The following is a 20,229-nucleotide window of genomic DNA, read 5'->3' on the forward strand; positions in this document are numbered from 1 at the left end:
TGTAGTTTGTGATTTGCTGCATTATGAGGTGTTTTATCCTCTCCCATTTCACAGCCAAAACAACTGAGCTCCAGAGAGGTTCCATACATCACCCATTGTCCCACGCCAAGCTGAATTTGAATCTGGTCTCTTGTAGTCAGAGCTCTCAACAGTAAGCCAAATGCTGCAGGTGTCCACCACGAGTCCAGAAGCATGGACTTGTGAGGATAGTGATGACAGTCTTGGGCCTCTAAGGTAGTGACTTCACTGGGCTTGGGTCCGTTGGTTGTATACGCAGCTGTTTGTATCTACATCCTTCAGATCCAGTGTGAGGCAGGCCCAACCTCTGCACGATGCACCTCAGAGAAGCCAAGGGACAGCTTGAGGTTGTAATCCAGTGTGGTCTCACATAGCATTTTCTTTTGAGGGTAGAAATGATGGCCTACTTATTGCTTAAGAAAAACGTAACCTGTTTGGAAACAGTAATCTGCATCCCAGACAGTCAGAGAATGTCTGAGGTCAAAGCGAAGTGGTAAATTGAGCACATTTATTAATAGCAATGAGAGTTTACTATGTGTCAGTCACTGTTCTGAATGCCAAGAATAGAGTAGGGGTACAAAACTAAGTCTCTGACCATAAAGAGGAAGAAAGTTAACAAGTAAGTTGATTTGAGCCATCCCTGTGTCTCTCCAGCAGAATCTAAAGGAAATCAAGTCAAATCTTTATCTTCAATATTGATCTGATTGATGCAAATGTCAACTGGAAAAGGACCCATGCAAATCACCCAAACTCCCTGAGTTCCCTATTTCTCTCTGTTATGGCAGCCTTAACTTAATCTGTTCTCACCCTGAATGCACCTATTTTATCCAAGACAGGAGGTCTTCATCTGTCTGACTGAACACTTTTTGTATCAGTCAGGATGAGTTTCTAAGTATGAAGAAAAAGAAAGGCTATTGGGATACATGGAGCCCAGCTACTGGGCATCTCTCCTACAAGACGCTGTTCTAGCGTTGTACTCAGCAACTCCGAACTCAGTTTGCCTACCTGTCAAGTGGGTGGGTAAATAATATCCTGTTTATTGCCGTAAAGGTGTGTGTGACTTTGGTGACTAGAAGATATGCAGATGTTTTAAGAACTAAAGTGGTTTGTATTTGTACACAGACCTCTCCTTTTTCTGAACCCAACGGTGCAACTGTTTTAAAACCACCTTCTCCTTCTGTACTTTGTTGAAATCATTCAGAGTGCCTTCTGAGACCAGGGCCTTCTAAATTTATGACTTGTCATCTAGAACTTTCCCCTAAGGATAAAGTTCCTCTGCAAAGGATGCTGTCCATTGAGCACCATTTTCCAAGAGTTGCATGGGGGCTGGGAGAAGAGAGACTGACTCTTCCAATGGAACCACAAACAATGGGATTTGCATGAGCCAAACCTCATCCAGGGCTCTGAAAACTACCCCTGGAGGCTCTCTGAGGTGGGGGACTAGACAGACAAAGATCCTATACAATTGCCCTTTGTTTCTAATTTTATTATAAATTATTTTACGATTATTGAATGAATAGGAATTTAAGGATATGGTTTCATCTTTCTGGGTGTTCCCTTATTAGATTCCTGCAGCTTAAACCAACCCAGGCCACCCAATAAACAAGACTTGGAAGCCTGGGTAAACTAATTGGCTCTGTCCTTTCACGGATTCAAAGTGTAATTATGTAGCAGTCACTGATCTCAGTTGCTGGATTAAAAAATGGGTAAATCCCATGGGATCCCTGCCCTCAAGGTGTCTTAGACACCTTAGACAGTGGCAAATATAAACCTCAGACATTAAAAATGGGTAGTGTCTCGTGGTCTAAACATGGATATTTGGTCTACTACCCTTGTGTATAAGGGGTTCATTATGAATATTTGTGGATTTCCTGGAAAGGGAGTTTTTGGGGCAGATGCCACAAAAGGTGTCTATGAATATCATTTAGAATTCCTTACCAGACAGAATAAAGGGATATTTGTTTTCTATCATCTTTTTTTCCCCTCTAGTACTGAATGACAAGACAAACATTGTCTCTAACCCAAATAGAGCTTATAATACCTTAGTTAAGAGAAGTTATATGGGAACAAAACATAATATAATATTGTGAAATGTGGTCATTACTTGGAAATGACCAAGGTACTGTTTTCACGGATGTTTCCTTTTATATTAAAAGTAGCAACTTCTACATGTATAAAACTTTCAATTAAGTCCAAGTCTTCAGAGAAAGAATAAGGTCAGAGAATAAGGGCATTCGGTTGATAGAGAAGAAAGTGGTTGAGGGAGTGTATTAATCCATTCTCATGCTGCTAATAAAGATATACCTGAGACTGGGTAATTTATAAAGGAAGGAGGTTTAATGGACTCATATTTCCACATGGCTGGGGAGGCCTCACAAGCATGGCAGAAGGCGAAGGAAGAACAAAGGCACATTTTACACCTCAGCAGGCAAGAGAGCATGTGCAGGGGAACTCTCCGTTATAAAACCATCGGATCTTGTGACACTATCATGAGAACAGCATGGGAAAACCTGCTCCCATGATTCAGTTACCTCCCACCAGGTCCCTCCCATGACACATGGGGATTATGGGAGCCACAATTCAAGATGAGATTTGGGTGGGGACACAGCCAAACCATATCAGAGAGTGATCTCGGAAGCCCTCTCAGAGGACGTAGTACTTTGGTTGTGACTTGAAGAATGAGAACTTAGCCAGTGGGGTGGGGGTTGTCACAGGCAGCAGACTTACCAGCAGACAACAACACGTGTGTGACCCCCTAAGTGGGTCAAAAGCTGAGTGCTTTCCAAGAACAGCAAGAAGGTCAATGTAGCTGCAACTGCACTGCAGTAATGGACAGGAGAGTGAGCTGAGATGATGTTGGAAAGGACAGGAAGCACTAGATCAGGCAGGTTATGCAGTTCAGCAGTGAGCCATTGGCATGATCTGCCTTAATAATGCCCTCTGGCATCTGTATGGGAAACAGACTGAGGGGGGGTTGCCATGGAAGCCAGAGAGCACTTAAAAAGCTATTGAAATAGTTGCAACCAAAGATGTGCCAGGTTACAATGGTAGAGATGAAGAGAAGCAATTCAAATTTTATTTGGGGTATTAGAGTTCATAGGATTTGTTGATTGATTTGATGTTGGAGGATTAGTTAAGGATGCTTTCAGATTTTTAGTTTGAAGTCTTGGGTGGATATGTGGATCAGTTAACAAAGATTAGCTAAGATGGTAGGAGGAACTGGTTTGCAGGAGACATCAAGTGCTAGCCGAGAGACCCTCATCCTGAAGGCATGACTGTGCAGAGATTCAGGAAAGCCGCCCCAGCCAAGACGTTACTGTTACTCTGTTTTGGCTCATCAGAAAAGAAAAAAGTGTCTTGAGTGATTATTGCTGCTTGCCCTGGGCACAAAGTTAATGGTGAATTTGTTGGGTACTTGCCATCCATGCCCTATCAGATATAGGACAATAACTGGATATAGGACTTGGAACATTAGTAAATCTTGTTTAAAGCCCTTCTCTTGCCAGGCACTATTCTAGACACTGTCAGGGAATGTGTAATGTCTAGTTGACAAGAGCCCATTGCAATGTTTCCCTTCAGGTTTTAATACAAGCATCATCAAGGAAGCCAAAAAGCATTTTGTTTCTTTTAGAGTGGTAAGTGTGCACCATAAGTAGATGTTACAGATGTCTACGGGTGGGAAGACTCAGACCGATCCTGGAGTCTGGAGTTTTATACACATAACAACTCTCAGTAGAATGGGATGGCCATAAAAATTTGCAACTGCAGGATAAATGTTCTATCCACAAATCTTTTTCATTATTTTAATACTTGGCTAAAAGGAGATTTGAGTTTTGCACTTTGAAGCTTTCAGCTGTGGACTGCTAAGGGTGATACTCTTGATGGGAATAGTACTTCGATTCCAGAGCTAATTTCAAATAGCACTGGGTCCAAGGCCAAGTGCCTTGTGTCATTGGCCGGTCAAACCATACTGAGTATGCCCATTACAATCATATCTTTATTGCATTTTATCTCTTTAAAGCAGCAACATTTTTTGGCAGCTGGAGCTGCTTCTCTGGAACCAGTTAGTAGCTATAAAGGAGGCTCAGGTTTCTGGCAGTCCATCAGAACACAGGTGGAGCTGGACCATGCACCCCAACAGCCTCTTGGCCTAGGCTAAATGGGGATTTAGTGGACCTCCTTGGGATTGGGGTGGGGGGACTCATGTTTCCAGTGGAAAGAAAGTAAATCCAGAATCCAAGAAGGGACAGGCAGCTTAAAATAATAGTCTCTTACCTCTGTACTGTGCTGTACATTTCATACTATATATATTATTATATCACACAATAATATATATTTCACAGGATATATATGTTGTTATTCTTTTTCCTCACCACCTTACCCCGCAAAAAAGTCCTGTGAGGTATATATTGTTATCTTCATGTTACAGATTTAGAAACCAAGGTTTACAAAGAGAAGGTGCTTTGACAAAAGGCACAGACTAATAAATGGGACTTCAGTGAAGATCTGACTTCAAGTCTAACCTTCAAAGGCAAGCTTCAAAGGAAGTAAAAAGGAACTAAAATGTATTGTATTTTACTTTGTGCCAGGCACAGTACAGTGCTGAGGCAGAAAGAAGAATCAAATACTGTTTGCAACTTCATTTGTCATATCTGTCACTACTCAAGAGAAGCCATGAGGTCTAAAACAAATAGTATAAACTAATGTCACAGGGATTGAATTGATACTAGAATTTACATGTGCCCTTGGTCATATTTAGTGAAAATTTGAGAATGATTTAGAGCAGGGGTCAGCACACTATGGCCCATGGGCCAAATCTGGCCTGCTGCCCGTTTTTGTAAATCACAGCCTATTGGAGCACAGCCATGCCCATTCATTTACACATTGCCTGTGGCTGCTTTTGTGCCAGGATGACAGGGTTGGCTTGTTGAGACAGAGACTGTAAGTCTTGTGAAGCCTAAAATATTTACTTATCTGGACCTTTACAGAAAAATGTGCTTACCCTTGATTTAGAAATGTTTTCTCACCTTGAATTGAATCATGGACTCATCCTTCCTTTTTAAATAGGAATTCTAGTGAAGGGTAGATTGCAAACTAACTAAGAATATAAATTTAGTACTTAAAGTGCTTGGATGAGATCTCTGTAATGCCCTCTGAATGTGAAGTTAGGATTGTCTGGGACATGGCAGAAATGTTTGAGGACAAATGAAGGGAAAAGTTACCCATGAAGTATCTGTTACTGCTGCCTGCCATGGATGGAAAAATAGAGCAAAGGGGTGTACAGTTCAGGGCTGGTTAACTGTATAGAAACAATCCCTGTATCTTGATGTCTTACCTTTCTTGCTTGTGTCACAGTCCAATGTAAAGTGAGCATTACGCTCCATGCAGTTATTCAGGGACCCAGGCACCTTCATGGTGTGGCTCTACCATCTCCCAGCGCCTCAGAGACCTCCACTGGATCCTTTGCATCTAGCAGATGAGAGGGGAGCAAGCATGAGGAACAGATCAGGAGATTTTTGGGGCCATTCCTGGAAGTAACACACATCCCTTCTGCCAACATTCTGTGAGGAATAACTAGTCACATGTCCTCACTTACATGTGAGGGGGCTGGGGAAATGCAGTTTAGAAGTATGCCAATGATGAAAGAAACATGAATACTGGTGAAGAATAAGCTGGATTCTGCCTCAGTGGTCTGTGGATCTAACCAGATAAAGTGTCTTAGGTTCACATGCTGCTTGGCTAGGGAGTCTCCTCACTCCCTCTTGCCCTCCTCTCTATCTCCTTTGCGCTCTTGCTTCCTCTCTTATATCTCCCTCACTCCCTCTTTTCCTCCCTCCCTTTCTTATCAATTTATAATCAATCTGTATAGCCCAGTCCTTGGTCATAACAACTATGAAAACTGTTAAAAACTAGTCCCTGTTCTGTGTTATCTATGTTTCCAACCCTGCCTAAATTGATAGAGGAAAAAAACAGAAAAAAATAAATGCAGGAATCCTACCTCTAACACAGCAAAGTGATGGAAGGGGGGAGCATGGGCACCATGCTCTGGAGCAGGATGGATGGGGAACATTTGGCTTATGTATGAGTTTAAAGTGGTATTTAATTAAAAAGTTGCAAGCTCATGAAACAAAGGATTTTGTCTGGCTCTCCCTTGTACAATCCCAGTTTCTAAGAAACAATAACTTGTAATTTATGGGTTCCCTTTTCACAGAAATATGGAAGTTATATGTAGCTCATGTTTGAGAAAAAAAAAAAATCCCTGATGGTAACTCATTATCTGTCTGGCTAACAAAGGACAAAGTACAAATCCTGGAACATCTTTCTTTGCCATTTCATATTTATGACACATCCTGTTGGTAAAACGTTATTCTCAAGGCAAGCTCTGGAGTTTATTATTTTTTGTCTTCTCATTCTTCATCATTGCATCATTAAAAAAAAAATCCTGGGCTAGATGGAAACTTTCCTCCTTTGGGGTCATGGGTGGAAAAAAGACTGTGTGAAACCATGGATGGCCTGCAACCACTTTTAAGAGGAAGATGGTCATGTCTTTTCACAATTCTCAGGCTTGGCATGGCCTTATTGAAGTTTATTCTGAGGAATGTTCTGGTTGGGGGGTGTAGATTGTTACAGAGGCATTCTGAGCTCCTCTGAGAGTGACTTCTTACTCTTTTCATGGGCACTTGACCCTCTGGAATTATTTTTAGCTACATTGGTTGGCATGTATGGTTCGTCGTCTCCCTGAACGGGCCTGCAAACTCAGTGAGTGGGGAGACTCTTTTTTTGGCTTATTCATTGCTATCTCCCAAGTGCCTAAAGCAGGGCTTGGCACATAATAGGCACTCTAAATATTTTGGGAAAGGGAGAATGAATGAGTGAGTGAATGAGTGCATAGTGGTAGCGAATAGATGGCAGGCACCTCTTATCTCCCCACCCCAATGTCCAGAGGAGATGAGAAATGGACCCTGAGACTTTATGCCTCTCCTTAATCTGCAAGCAGCCACTTCCCATTGATTGGGGTCCATGGATTTGTCATCATCAATCACTCTGGAAAATTTTCACGAGAATATAAGTGATAAAATGGTGTTCCACTCAGTGAAACAGTAATGAGAAGCATCAACAAATGTCTTGTTTGTCCCTGAAGGAGAAGGTACCGTGATTATCTGTTTGGAGGCCTTAACTCGTATAATCCAACTGTAGTCTAAGGACACCGGACTAGAGAAGTGCTACAGAGAAGGACACACTTTCAGAAAACTATTTCTTCTTCTAAACTTCAATTATGAAATTTTCTTCTTAATAGGAACCAAATCAATGAGATGCCAAAGAATGAACATTTCACTTCCAAACTGCCTGCCTCTAAGGATGTTAATTCACTCTTGCCCTGATGGGGTCCCTGGGAAGAACTCAGACACAGAATCAAAATCTGTTTTTGTTCCCGTGAATGGGTGAGGCTCTGCTTGGCCTCCAGGTGTCCAGTCCTAGAGGCAGCCGGATGTAAGTTACCAGCCACTGTCCCTGTCAGGAGGCCTCTTGATTGGTATCTCAGCCTTGACACCTACCCAGTCTAGGACCTTGGGGAGGATACTTAACATCTGAGGCTGATTTACTCAGCTAGAAAATGAGGTTACTGATAGCATGCACCTTTTAGTATTGCTAGGAGGATTAGAAAAAACAGTGCTCTGTAAAGGGTTTAAACACGATGTGAGGCACATAGGAAGAGCTTTGCTCATGTTGTATAGTATTGCCAAATTTATTATTATCCCAGCTCCCTGCGGGAATCCTGAGGATGGTTGAATATTTCATGGAATGATAAAGAAGATTAGGGTATCACATCACAGGTTGAGCTAGATAAACTAGAGTATCTTCAATTCATAAAGTCCATGTCTTCTACTTCTCTTTAATTTTTTGTCCCATTTTGGAAAGGGCTTACTAAAAACTAAGCAATTAAAAAAATTCCTTTTCCAAGTCTCCACAGTCATGCCTGTGGCATAATAAAAAATAAATAAATACTTGGTTTTTGTCCCAGGTTTTTGGCACACAGTTCCTAAAACCCTTGGAATCTCCAGAGTGATGAGTGTCTTTTGTATGCTAATAAGATGACTGGTGTCTGGAGGCCCCAAGATAGCTTCAGGATGGAAACTAGTTGCCAGAAAGACCACACCACGTGATTGTGATTAGAGGACTGAAATTTCAGCCCCACCCTTCTACCTCTTGAGAGGGGAGAGGGTCAGGAGACTGAGTCCATCCCCAACGGCCAGTGATTTAGTCCACCAGCTCCACGTAATAAAATCTCCATAAAAACTCTTAAATGGTGGGGTTCAGACTGCTTCTGAGTTGGCACACACATCTGTTGTAGGGCTTTCTCCTTAGGGTCCTTGTCACACGACCAGGAAAGATTAGGCTCACAGATGCTTTGAAGGGTGAGAAAAATGGAATTTATTGGGCAAAAAGGGAAAAAAGGTGGGGAGGAACAGAAACTCTCAGCAAAGAAAGAGTTCTGTTGGCCAGTTTCCTGCCTCACAGATTAAATTCCAGGTTTACCCCAGAACAAAAGAGGCCAGGCTCCTCCCCCTGCAAACAGCATGAACTTCCCGAGGCTCCACCCCAGTGCACACTCCTCCCAGTGTGCATGCCGGTTGGAGGTTTTCTGGTGATCCCTTTATACTTGGCTGTCTCATACTGGGGGACTGGGAGGGGGTGTGCCCTGAGAGAGCATGAACACGCTACACACCCCCACACCCTGCCCTGTGTATCTCTTGCATTTGGCTGTTCCTGAGTTGCATCCTTTACAAGAAACAAGTGAATGTCAGTAAATGAGTTCTGTACACCATTCCAGTAAATTATCAAGCCTGTGGAGGGGGGTCATGGGAACCCCTGACTTAGAGCTGGTTGGTCAGAAGCATGGGTGGCCTGAGACTTGCAACTTATATTTGAAGTGGAAGATAGCCTTCTGGGACTGAGCCCTTAACCTGTGGGGTCCATGCTGACTGCAGATAGTGTCAAAATTGAATCGAATTGAATTGTTAAATACCCAGTTTGTGTCTGCAAAGAATTGAGGAATTGGTGTCAGGGGAAGAAAGTACCTCTCATTTGGTGTCAGTGGTGTGAGTAAAAACATCTCAACACTGAATACACCCAATGGCATTGCCATAAATCTCAGTGATTAGAGACTCATCATGCTCTAAAGGGGACTACAGATCTAATGCATGTCACCTGAAGCTCCCAAGCCAAAGCACAGAGCAGACATCACTAATCAATCAGGGTGCTCTTTCTGCCAAGCCCAGTCTCAGTCATGCATTTGAGTGCATCGCTCAGAACTGTCTCTGAGTTGATGAGACCATGACACCTATTTCCTTCCTTAAAGAGGCCATGAGAAACACAGCCTCTGGTTCTGCTTGAACCACTAACCAGCTGTATGGCATTTAACTTTGCTGTTTTATATTATAAAGCTTATATTTTATTAAAGTTCCAATAAACCTTTCTCCATCCTCCTCACGAGCCTATTGAGAGATTGGCAGGAGAAGAAAGTTGAAGTTTGATAATAACTTAACTCTCATGGAAATGCCCTTTAATTTCCAGAGAGAATTGGCTCAAAATTCCATTTTGGGACTGGTGGTATATCTGTTCTTCAGAGCCCCCCAAATTTCCATGACTTCCTGAGGGGTCTGTTCTCTTATTCACATTCGTCTCAAAACTCATGCTTTGGTTAATGTTGTCTCACAGACACTGTCCTCTGTTGGATACACTAACCTGGCTAACAGGCCTTCCTAGCCCTCTTTCTAGATTTCTACCCCTCTTTCTAGATTTCTACCCTCCCTCTTCAGCACTCGTCTCCTCCACAGGGCCTTCGTGAATTAGTTGTTTGGGCAGATGGAAGTGGGTTTGCATAGTGGCCATCTCTGTTCTACAAATCTATTTAGTTATTTTACCCTTTAGCCCTCCTCCTCTCCTTCTCTCCTCTCTTCTTTTTATCCTTCCTTCTTTACTTCCTTCTCTTTTAAAAACTCACTGTGCCATCTCTCAAAGTTCTCTGGCTCCTTCCCATATTTTTAGTGCCCTTCTCCCCACCTCTTTCTTGGGCACAACAAAACTCAGATTCTTCCTATCTGAAATTCAATCCTACTTTGGATTTGCTTTCTTTTTCCAGATGCTGACCTGGGCCCTGTCTTTTCACACAAGTGGCACATTGTCGTGACTAAATAGTGACAGATCCGTCTCTACAAAGAACTTTGGTAACAGTGCTTAAAATTATGCATACATGTGCTTGCGTGTGTCCACATGTTGTCTCCTGATATCCATTCTTTCATTCTGCCTCATTAATAAGAACTCTGATTTTTACCTGGCACATCACCATCTGGTTAATAAAATTGCTTCTGCTAGCCTACCTTGTAACTTGATGCAGCCAAATGACTAAATTGAGATTTAGACAGAATTGTGTGGGATTTATGGGAAGTTGTCTGAAAAGGGAGAGAAGACCCCCTTCTATTCCTTCCTTCGTTCTGCTGTCTGGAATGCCAGTGAGATGGCTGGAACCCCAGCAGCCATCTTCTACTATGACAACAAGTGCCTGCCCCGGTGATGATAGAACAGAGTGTGTGATGATTATGTCAAGTGGTCTAGACCCTCACTTCCCATTTCTTATCTTTTTGAAATAAAAATTTTTTCTTGTTTAAACTTCTTTTTTTCCTCAGGCTTAACTATTATAGCAGAACACAATTCATTATTTTTGAAGCTTGCGTTCTCATGCCTTTCTCTAATTTTACTTTAAGAGACCTATGACACGTACCCCCTTTTTGTTTCTAATGTTGAATGGGGAAAGATGGGTTGAATATGAGCTCTTTGCTCTCAAATGATAGAACAGAGGTTCTGCAATGTAATGCAGAAACGTGAGTGCTGAAGAGAATCTTCATAAAGCCATAAAGGTTCAGATGGCTTTCAGAAGACAGTAACAGGCAGGGCATTCTAATGTTAATGTCAACCTTATAAAAAGCACAAATGGATGTGGTGTTGAGGAAGGCAGTGAACCCCATTATTTCTGTGTTGGGCTTCTGGGGAAGCCAAGACAGTTTTGTGGTTCAAATGACAGATGTCATCCAAAAGTTGAGGACTTCCCATCAGTCGAAGTGCACATTTAAGAATAACCAAAGCATAGCCAGGCATGGTGGCTCATGCCTGTAATCTCACACTTTGGGAGGCTGAGGCGGTGGATCACCTGAGGTCAGGAGTTTGAGACCAGCTGGACCAGCATGGTAAAACCCTGTCTCTAGTAAAAATACAATATTAGCCGAGTGCGGTGGTGCATGCCTGTAATCCCAGCTACTCGGGAGTCTGAGGCAGGACAATCGCTTGAACCCGGGAGGCCGAGGTTGCAGTGAGCCAAGATGCACCATCACACTCCAGCCTGGGCAACAAGAGCGAAACTCCGTCTCAAAAAAAAAAAAAAGAAAAACCGAAACATAAAACAGATGTCAACATCAAAATATTGAGTGTCTATTCTCAAAGTTAAAGTCAAACATTAAAATAAGTTGAACTAAAGCATGCATTCTTTTCTTTTTCAAATATTTTATGGCTTTGTCAAATGGGAAGAGGTTAGGAACTCTATGAAGTTGCCAGTGTTGTGGTAGAGTTGCCACCACCTAGAACTACACAGGAGTTTGCTGTTGGCTCTTTCATCCCAGCTGGGGAAACCCTGAAGCGAATGATTCACAAAAGCTGTAGTTAATCAGTTAATTGATTTTATATTTATCTTTGGAAGATGAGGACTTCGATGACTTCTGGATTTGCTACATCTAGATATGAAATTTTGTCTGAGATTCATTGTGTGTTTATATGGAAAGTCATGTTGCTCTTATTTTAAACATGATTACTAAAGATAATATATTGATCATAATGGGAAATGCCCATTTCAATCTGATAAATGCAAATTCTACCCTCATTTTCTAGCATCACTCAAAAGCCAAGTCCACATGTGCCCTTCACCACACACAATTTCTACACCTCTCAGAAAATAACTTTTTTCTAATTAAAAAATCATGTGTGTGCATTTAAAAACTTCAAAACAGTAAAAAGAAAGGTGAAGAAGAAAGTAGAAATTACCCCAAATCCTATGAAATGCAGATAACATTGTTTACCCCTGGCTACCATTTTCCCCAGACACATGTCACGTGGTAGTGTGGGCTCATGCTTTTGTTCTATCCTCCATGAGAGCAGGAACTTCCTCTGTCTTGTTCATTGCTGCCTCCCACAATGCCTCAGTGGGTGTCTGGCACTCAGTAAGTACTCAAATATTTGTTTGTTTGTTTGTTTGTTTGTTTGAGATGGAGTCTCACTGTCTCCCAGGCTGGAGTTCAGTGGCGCGATCTCGGCTCACTGCAAACTCCGCCTCCTGGGTTCACGCCATTCTCCTGCCTCAACCTCCCGAGTAGCTGGGACTACAGGCGCCCGCCACCACGCCCAGCTATTTGTTTTTGTATTTTTAGTAGAGACGGGGTTTCACCACGTTAGCCAGGATGGTCTCGATTTCCTGACCTCGTGATCCGCCCGCCTCGGCCTCCCAAAGTGCTGGGATCACAGGTGTGAGCCACGGCGCCCTGCCGCAAATATTTGTTTTTGAATTTGCAATTTCACATTTCACATACTTCCTTTTATGGTTAACATATTGTAGATATCTTTTCAAGTCAGTAAATGTAAATCTGCTACATCATTTTAAAGTGGTACGAATTTTATTGAACATTGAATATTGAGTTTTGCTGTTTGTACTGCACATGTACGTGTGTGTTTTTCTTTTTAGGACATATTCTTGTGAGTTGAGTTATTTGGTCAAAGCCCACGCACATTCAAAAATTTGACAAATATTGCCAAACTGCCCTCCAGAAAGTATCTAGGGATTTTCACTCTGATCAAGAGTTCAAAAGAGCTCATTGCCCCACACCCTTCTCTGACTTAGATATTGCCATATCTTTGCCAATCTCCTGGCTAAAAATATTATCTCAATGTTGGTTTTGCTTGTATTAATATAATTATTGGTGGTCTTGAACATTTTTTCATATACTTATTGGTTTTTATTAGTCTAAATTTGCATTCAGTTCCTGTTTCATATTCTTAATTTTGAGCATGGAGCTGTGTCTCCTTTGGTCATTGATTAGACCAGCTACTGGTTTATCTGTTTTATTGAGCTTACAAATTATCAGTTCTTGGAGCTGGCGTGTCTCTCTATTTTTTTCTGTTTTCTACTATATCAATTTCTCTTTTACCTTGGTTAATTCCTCCTTTCCACTCTCTTATTTTTGTAATGTTTTTTCTATTTTTTTTTTTTTAAGACAGAGTCTCACTCCGTCACCCAGGCTGGAGTATGCAGTGGCACAATCTTGGCTCACTGCAATCACCACCTCCTGGGTTCGAGTGATTCCCCTGCCTCAGCCTCCTGAGTAGCTGGGACTACAGGTGCGCACCACCATGCACGGGTAATTTTTTGTATTTTTTAGTAGAGACAGAGTTTCACTATGTTCACTAGGATGGTCTCGATCTCTTGACCTCATGATTCACCTGCCTCAGCCTCCCAAAGTGCTGGGATTAAAAATGTGGCCTGTACTATTTTTGCTTCTTGGTATTTTTTAAAAATAATTTTGAACTTGTTAAAAATGTTTTTTGAGCTCACAAATATGTGTTCTTTGGTGTAGAACATAAAGTAGATACATACCTAGTAGGGCAATTTTACTGATTATACTATTTCTACTCTGCCTTATTGACTTGTTTTCTGCTTGACTTGACAAATACTTGAGAGATGTATTAAAGTCGCCCCTCCCATTATGTTTCTCGATGTTTCTCCTTATATTTCCAGCAAGTTTTCCTTTGTGTATTTTGATGCCTTGGTGGTAATTTTTTGGCTCTCTTTTGACAGATGGTCTATTGTGTTACTGTTTTTGGATTCACTGGAGTTAGAAAAGTATGCAGTGGTTATTTTTAGGATAGGGTCATCCTTGCTTATACATGAGGATACTGCAAACCAGAAAGTTCAGTTAACTGATAACTAGAGCAAGATCACATAGCAAGTGAGTGGCCAAGCCAGGAGTGCACATCCCTACAGCCCATGCCTTTAGCCTGCAGCCGTCATTATCTTCTGGTATCTAATTCCATGAGAAATGTACCTGGTCTCTTTTCTTTTTGTTTTTTTTTGTTTGTTTGTTTTGTTTTGTTTTGTTTTTTGAGACGGAGTCTCACTCAGTCGCCCAGGCTGGAGTGAAGTGGTGCGATCTCGGCTCACTGTAAGTTCTGCCTGCTGGGTTCACGCCATTCTCCTGCCTCAGCCTCCCAAGTAGCTGGGCCTACAGGCACCCACCACCACACCAAGCTATTTGTTTTTGTATTTTCAGTAGAGACGGGGTTTCACTGTGTTAGCCAGGATGGTCTCTATCTCCTGACCTCGTGATCTGCCTGTCTCAGCTTCCCAAAGTGCTGGGATTACAGGCGTGAGCCACTGCGCTCAGCCTCCTAGTCTCTTTTCCGAAGTGACTTGTCTTATATAATGCACTTACAGAATTCTTTATTATTAAAGTACAGTAATTTTACTAAATTTTTTTTCTCAGCATTGGTTGATATGTATTCACTTTTCCAGGACCTATGAGACTTTTCAGTGTATAGACTCAGGGCAATATATTAAATTATTACAATATGTAGTAAACATAGAGAATATGTGTGTGTGTATATATATATTGTATTTCCTTTCATATCTACCATTCTTATTTACATTTTGTAAATTTATTTCTACTCATATGCTATGGATATGGTTTGGCTGTGTCCCCACCCAAATCTCAAATTGTGGCTCCCATAATTCCCACATGTTGTGGGAGGGACTTGGTGAGAGGTAATTGAATCGTGGGGGTGGGTCTTTCCCATGCTGTTCTTGTGATAGTGAGTAAGTATCAGGAGGTCTGATGGTTTTATAAAAGGTAGTCCCCCCTGCATATGCTCTCTCTCCTGCTGCCATGTAAGATGTGACTTTGCTCCTCCTTTGCCTTCTGCCATGATTCTGAGGCCTCCCCAGCCACGTGGAACTGTGAGCCCATTAAACCTTTTTCTTTATAAATTATCTAGTCTTGGGTATGTCTTTATCAGCAGCATCAAAACAGACTAATACAGTTATGTTTCCTGCATTTTTCAAATGTGTTTTTTTTTGTATGTGGCAATAGTTGTGCTTCTTTCTTTGATGCAGTTTTTAAAAAAATATTATTATATTTTAAGTTTTAGGGTACATGTGCACAATGTGCAGGTTTGTTACATATGTATACATTTGCCATGTTGGTATGCTGCAACCATTAACTCATTTAGCATTAGGTGTATCTCTTAGTGCTGTCCCTCCCGCCTCCCCCCACCCCATAACAGTCCCCGGAGTGTGATGTTCCCCTTCCTGTGTCCATGTGTTCTCATCGTTCAATTCCCACCTAAGAGTGAGAACATGTGGTGTTTCGTTTTCTTGTCCTTGCGATAGTTTGCTGAGAATGATGGTTTCCAGTTTCATCCATGTCCCTACAAAGGACATGAACTCATCATTTTTTGTGGCTGCATAGTATTCCGTGGTGTATATGTGCCACATTTTCTTAATCCAGTCTATTGTTGTTGGACATTTGGGTTGGTTCCAAGTCTTTGCTATTGTGAATAGTGCCGCAATAAACATACGTGTGCATGTGTCTTTATAGCAGCATGATTTATACTCCTTTGGGTATATACCCAGTAATGGGATGGCTGGGTCAAATGGTATTTCTAGTTCTAGATCCCTGAGGAATCGCCACACTGACTTCCACAATGGTTGAACTAGTTTACAGTCCCACCAACAGTGTAAAAGTGTTCCTATTTCTCCACATCCTCTCCAGCACCTGTTGTTTCCTGACTTTTTAATGATGGCCATTCTAACTGGTGTGAGATGGTATCTCATTGTGGTTTTGATTTGCATTTCTCTGATGGCCAGTGATGATGAGCATTTTTGCATGTGTTTTTTGGCTGCATAAATGTCTTCTTTTGAGAAGTGTCTGTTCATATCCTTCACCCACTTTTTGATGGGGTTGTTTTTTTCTTGTAAATTTGTTTGAGTTCATTGTAGATTCTGGATATTAGCCCTTTGTCAGATGAGTAGGTTGCAAAAATTTTCTCCCATTTTGTAGGTTGCCTGTTCACTCTGATGGTGGTTTCTTTTGCTGTGCAGAAGCTCTTTAGTTTAATTAGATCCCATTTGACAATTTTGGCTTTTGTTGCCATTGCTTTTGGTGTTTTAGACATGAAGTCTTTGCCCATGCCTATGTCCTGAATGGTATTGCCTAGGTTTTATTCTAGGGTTTTTATGGTTTTAGGTCTAACATGTAAGTCTTTAATCCATCTTGAATTAATTTTTGTATAAGGTGTAAGGAAGGGATCCAGTTTCAGCTTTCTACATATGGCTAGCCAGTTTTCCCAGCACCATTTATTAAATAGGGAATCCTTTCCCCATTGCTTGTTTTTGTCAGGTTTGTCAAAGATCAGATGGTTGTAGATATGTGGCATTATTTCTGAGGGCTCTGTTCTGTTCCATTGATCTATATCTCTGTTTTGGTACCAGTACCATGCTGTTTTGGTTACTGTAGCCTTGTAGTGTAGTTTGAAGTCAGGTAGCATGATGCTTCCGGCTTTGTTCTTTTGGCTTAGGATTGACTTGGTGATGCGGGCTCTTTTGTGGTTCCATATGAACTTTAAAGTAGTTTTTTCCAATTCTGTGAAGAAAGTCTTTGGTAGCTTGATGGGGATGGCATTGAATCTGTAAATTACCTTGGGCAGTATGGCCATTTTCACGATATTGATTCTTCCAACCCATGAGCATGGAATGTTCTTCCATTTGTTTGTATCCTTTTTATTTCATTGAGCAGTGGTTTGTAGTTCTCCTTGAAGAGGTCCTTCACATCCCTTGTAAGTTGGATTCCTAGGTATTTTATTCTCTTTGAAGCAATTGTGAATGGGAGTTCACTCATGATTTGGCTCTCTGTTTGTCTGTTATTTGTGTATAAGAATGCTTGTGATTTTTGTACATTGATTTTGTATCCTGAGACTTTGCTGAAGTTGCTTATCAGCTTAAGGAGATTTTGGGCCGAGACAATGGCGTTTTCTAGATATACAATCATGTCATCTGCAAACAGGGACAATTTGACTTCCTCTTTTCCTAACTGAATACCCTTTATTTCCTTCTCCTGCCTAATTGCCCTGGCCGGAACTTCCAGCACTATGTTGAATAGGAGTGGTGAGAGAGGGCATCCCTGTCTTGTGCCAGTTTTCAAAGGGAATGCTTCTGGTTTTTGCCCATTCAGTATGATATTGGCTGTGGGTTTGTCATAGATAGCTCTTATTATTTTGAGATACATCCCATCAATGCCTAATTTATTGAGAGTTTTTAGCATGAAGGGTTGTTGAATTTTGTCAAAGGCCTTTTCTGCATTTGATGCAGTTTTATGTCCTATAAAAGCATTTTTTTCTCAGTTTTTTCTAAGTCCTGCTAAATCCTTAGTCATCAAATCGTATTTTCTTACACATTTTTGCCATTTATTTCATCCATGTGATTTAGAGTTTACTTGTGAATTTAGTTGTCATTTTTAAAATTAAAATTAAAAGAAATGATCTCCCCGTCTTTCTTTACCTCTTCTGCCCAGCCCACCCTCTCTCACTGTTTATGCTATGTCCTTTTCCTTTTACTGGAATTTGGAGGGTTGACTGTGAGACAAAATATTCATATCAGAAACATGCCAATTTGTCTTCTTTTGCTTTCCTCCTCTGCCTTTTATTTTTTTCTTGTTCATCTTTAAAAAGGCAGGTAACTGGTCTTCCCATTTGCCAGAAAAAGGATGTTCACCTCAAATGTGTGAATTCTTCTCTTATAACGTGAGATCCAGGAATGTTTATAGTCTCTCAGCTTCCCAGGGAAAGGTGGTCCCTGTTGTTGGTAACTTGGACTCTTTGATTCATCTCTGATTTTGCTGACACTCGTGCATCAGAATCCACCTCACTGAAGACAGAGTGGATTCCATCTCAAAGTGTAGGTGTCCCCAGATTTAAATTTTTTCCATCTGTAGTGTAAGCAGGCTCTTTAATGAAATTTGAGCTTTAGAGAAACTCTGTATCTAGTAAGCATTTGATTTTGTGTGGTTACAGGCATTTTTCTCTTTTTAACCTCCTCATTTGCTTCCAGGCTTCAGCTGAAACCCTTGCTGCAAGGATATTATTACTTACTTGGCTTCGACCACCTGCTAAACTATTACAAAGTTTATCTCCTCCTATAGTTCCACCTCTGTAGCCTCAGAATATTGTTTACAGGATGCAGAAAGGTGGCTCCAGAAGGCACATTGAGGAACTTACTCTGGGACCTTCCCATAGCTCCAGTCCCAATCCCTGTCTAGTGTGAGACATCAGTGGGTATTTTTGAGAATTTCCTTATTTTCAATGATAAGCTTATTGCTTATCATTTCTTGCAGAAGGAAACCCTGTTCTGATTTTTAGAATCTTCACTAGATTTGGTCCCAATAGTTTCAGACCCAAATGATACATCTGGATATGTATTCCATACCATTGAGACCATTTCTGCTATTAGTGTGAATAATTTCTTTGTTGTTTTTACTTCTTTTGGTTTAATTTTACTCAGCTAGGGAATGGGGAGCTTCCCAACTTCCTAAGCATACTGTACCTTTGAACCCACCTTTCTTAGACTCTTCCTCCCCCTCTATAACATTGAACTAGTTTAGCTTTTTAAGACGTTTATCTTTACCTTCCTTTTATTTTAGTCATATGTATGTTAGACGAGTGCTGTTCCAATTGTCTATGGTGAAGGACAAGTTGCTTTTTAAAATTTCCAATCTGTTGTAGACCCTTGTCTTTATGAAGTATACTAAGCATTGAATTTGCAGAAAGTAAAGTGAAAATAAGACATACAATGCAAACCTGAATTTTTGTTATTAGATTCAACAGATATAACATTACCTAATATTCGTGTTCCTAAATGCTTACTCTCAATTTCTTTTCTTATTCATTGAGGATGTATCTTAAACAACACACAACCAGGCATGGTCCATGAAGCCCCCTTTAAGTAGCATCGCCATATGCCCCTCAAGGGCAAGGGCAAGGTCTTGTTAACCTTGTGTGTCCCCCCATGCCTACCTAACACTATGTCCTACAAATAACACCTATTGAAAAATAACTGTTGACTATATGGGTAAGACAATAATACCCTAAGTAGCAAGTGCCTCTTAAGGTGAAAACTCTTAAGTTTATTCTTGACCTTCACAGCTTCCTTTTGCCTTGGGAAGATGCAGGTGCTAGAATCTGGATTTGCAGCCAAGGCCCAGAGAATAGTGGGTCTACACACATGAGGCCTTTTATTCATGCTGTTTTATTTGACCCAAGGCATTTTCCCTCATCTGCTGTTTCATGTCTCTATTGGGAGTAGAAAGCATAGTGTGAAAGACAAGGCAGGATATTAACCGGACCAGGGCCTGGGCCAGGTGTGAGCGTTCTGTCTTCTGTCTGTCACTTTATTTATCATCCTTCTCTGAGCACCTCTTGAGGACCCTCTGACTCCCAGTCACACAGACATGGACTCTGCTTGAGAAGCATGTTACGATGAAACACTTGTTGGGTGTAATACGGTCCTGGAACTAGAAATCAAGCCTATATATTCTAGTTTATTCTCCTCCAGGGCCAATTTGAAGAGAGTGGCTGAGGAAGTAGCCCCACTTAGGATAGTAGTTGGGCTGAGAATCCGCCATCAGCAGTGGGGAAGTCACAATAATGAATAGGACAAAAAGAAGGGACTTCACTTACTGGTCAAATGGAGTGTAGCTCTCGTACCAAGAGTCAGTGGTGTGCAGAGGACTGAACACCCACTGGGGATCTGCAGGGATGGATAAACCAGGAGCCCTGCTCTTGAATGATGGGGAGGAAAAGCCAGAGAAAGCTCATGATGAGGTAAGGCACATGTGTAAAGGCCATAAAAGACTTATACCCAAAGTTCTAGGGTGACAAGGATGGAGGAAAGGGTAACTTTAAAGGGCAAAAGGTCACTTCCCAGATTATTAAAATATATTTTAAAAAATTTTTATTTCCATAGGTTTTTGGAGAACAGGTAATATTTGGTTACATGAGTAAGTTCTTTAGTGGTAATTTATGAGATTTTGGTGCACCCATCACCCAAGTAGTATACACTGCACC

The sequence above is a fragment of the Hylobates moloch genome, unplaced genomic scaffold, assembly GCF_009828535.3.
Source record: "Hylobates moloch isolate HMO894 unplaced genomic scaffold, HMol_V3 SCAFFOLD_8, whole genome shotgun sequence".
NCBI classification, from domain to species: Eukaryota; Metazoa; Chordata; class Mammalia; order Primates; family Hylobatidae; genus Hylobates; species Hylobates moloch.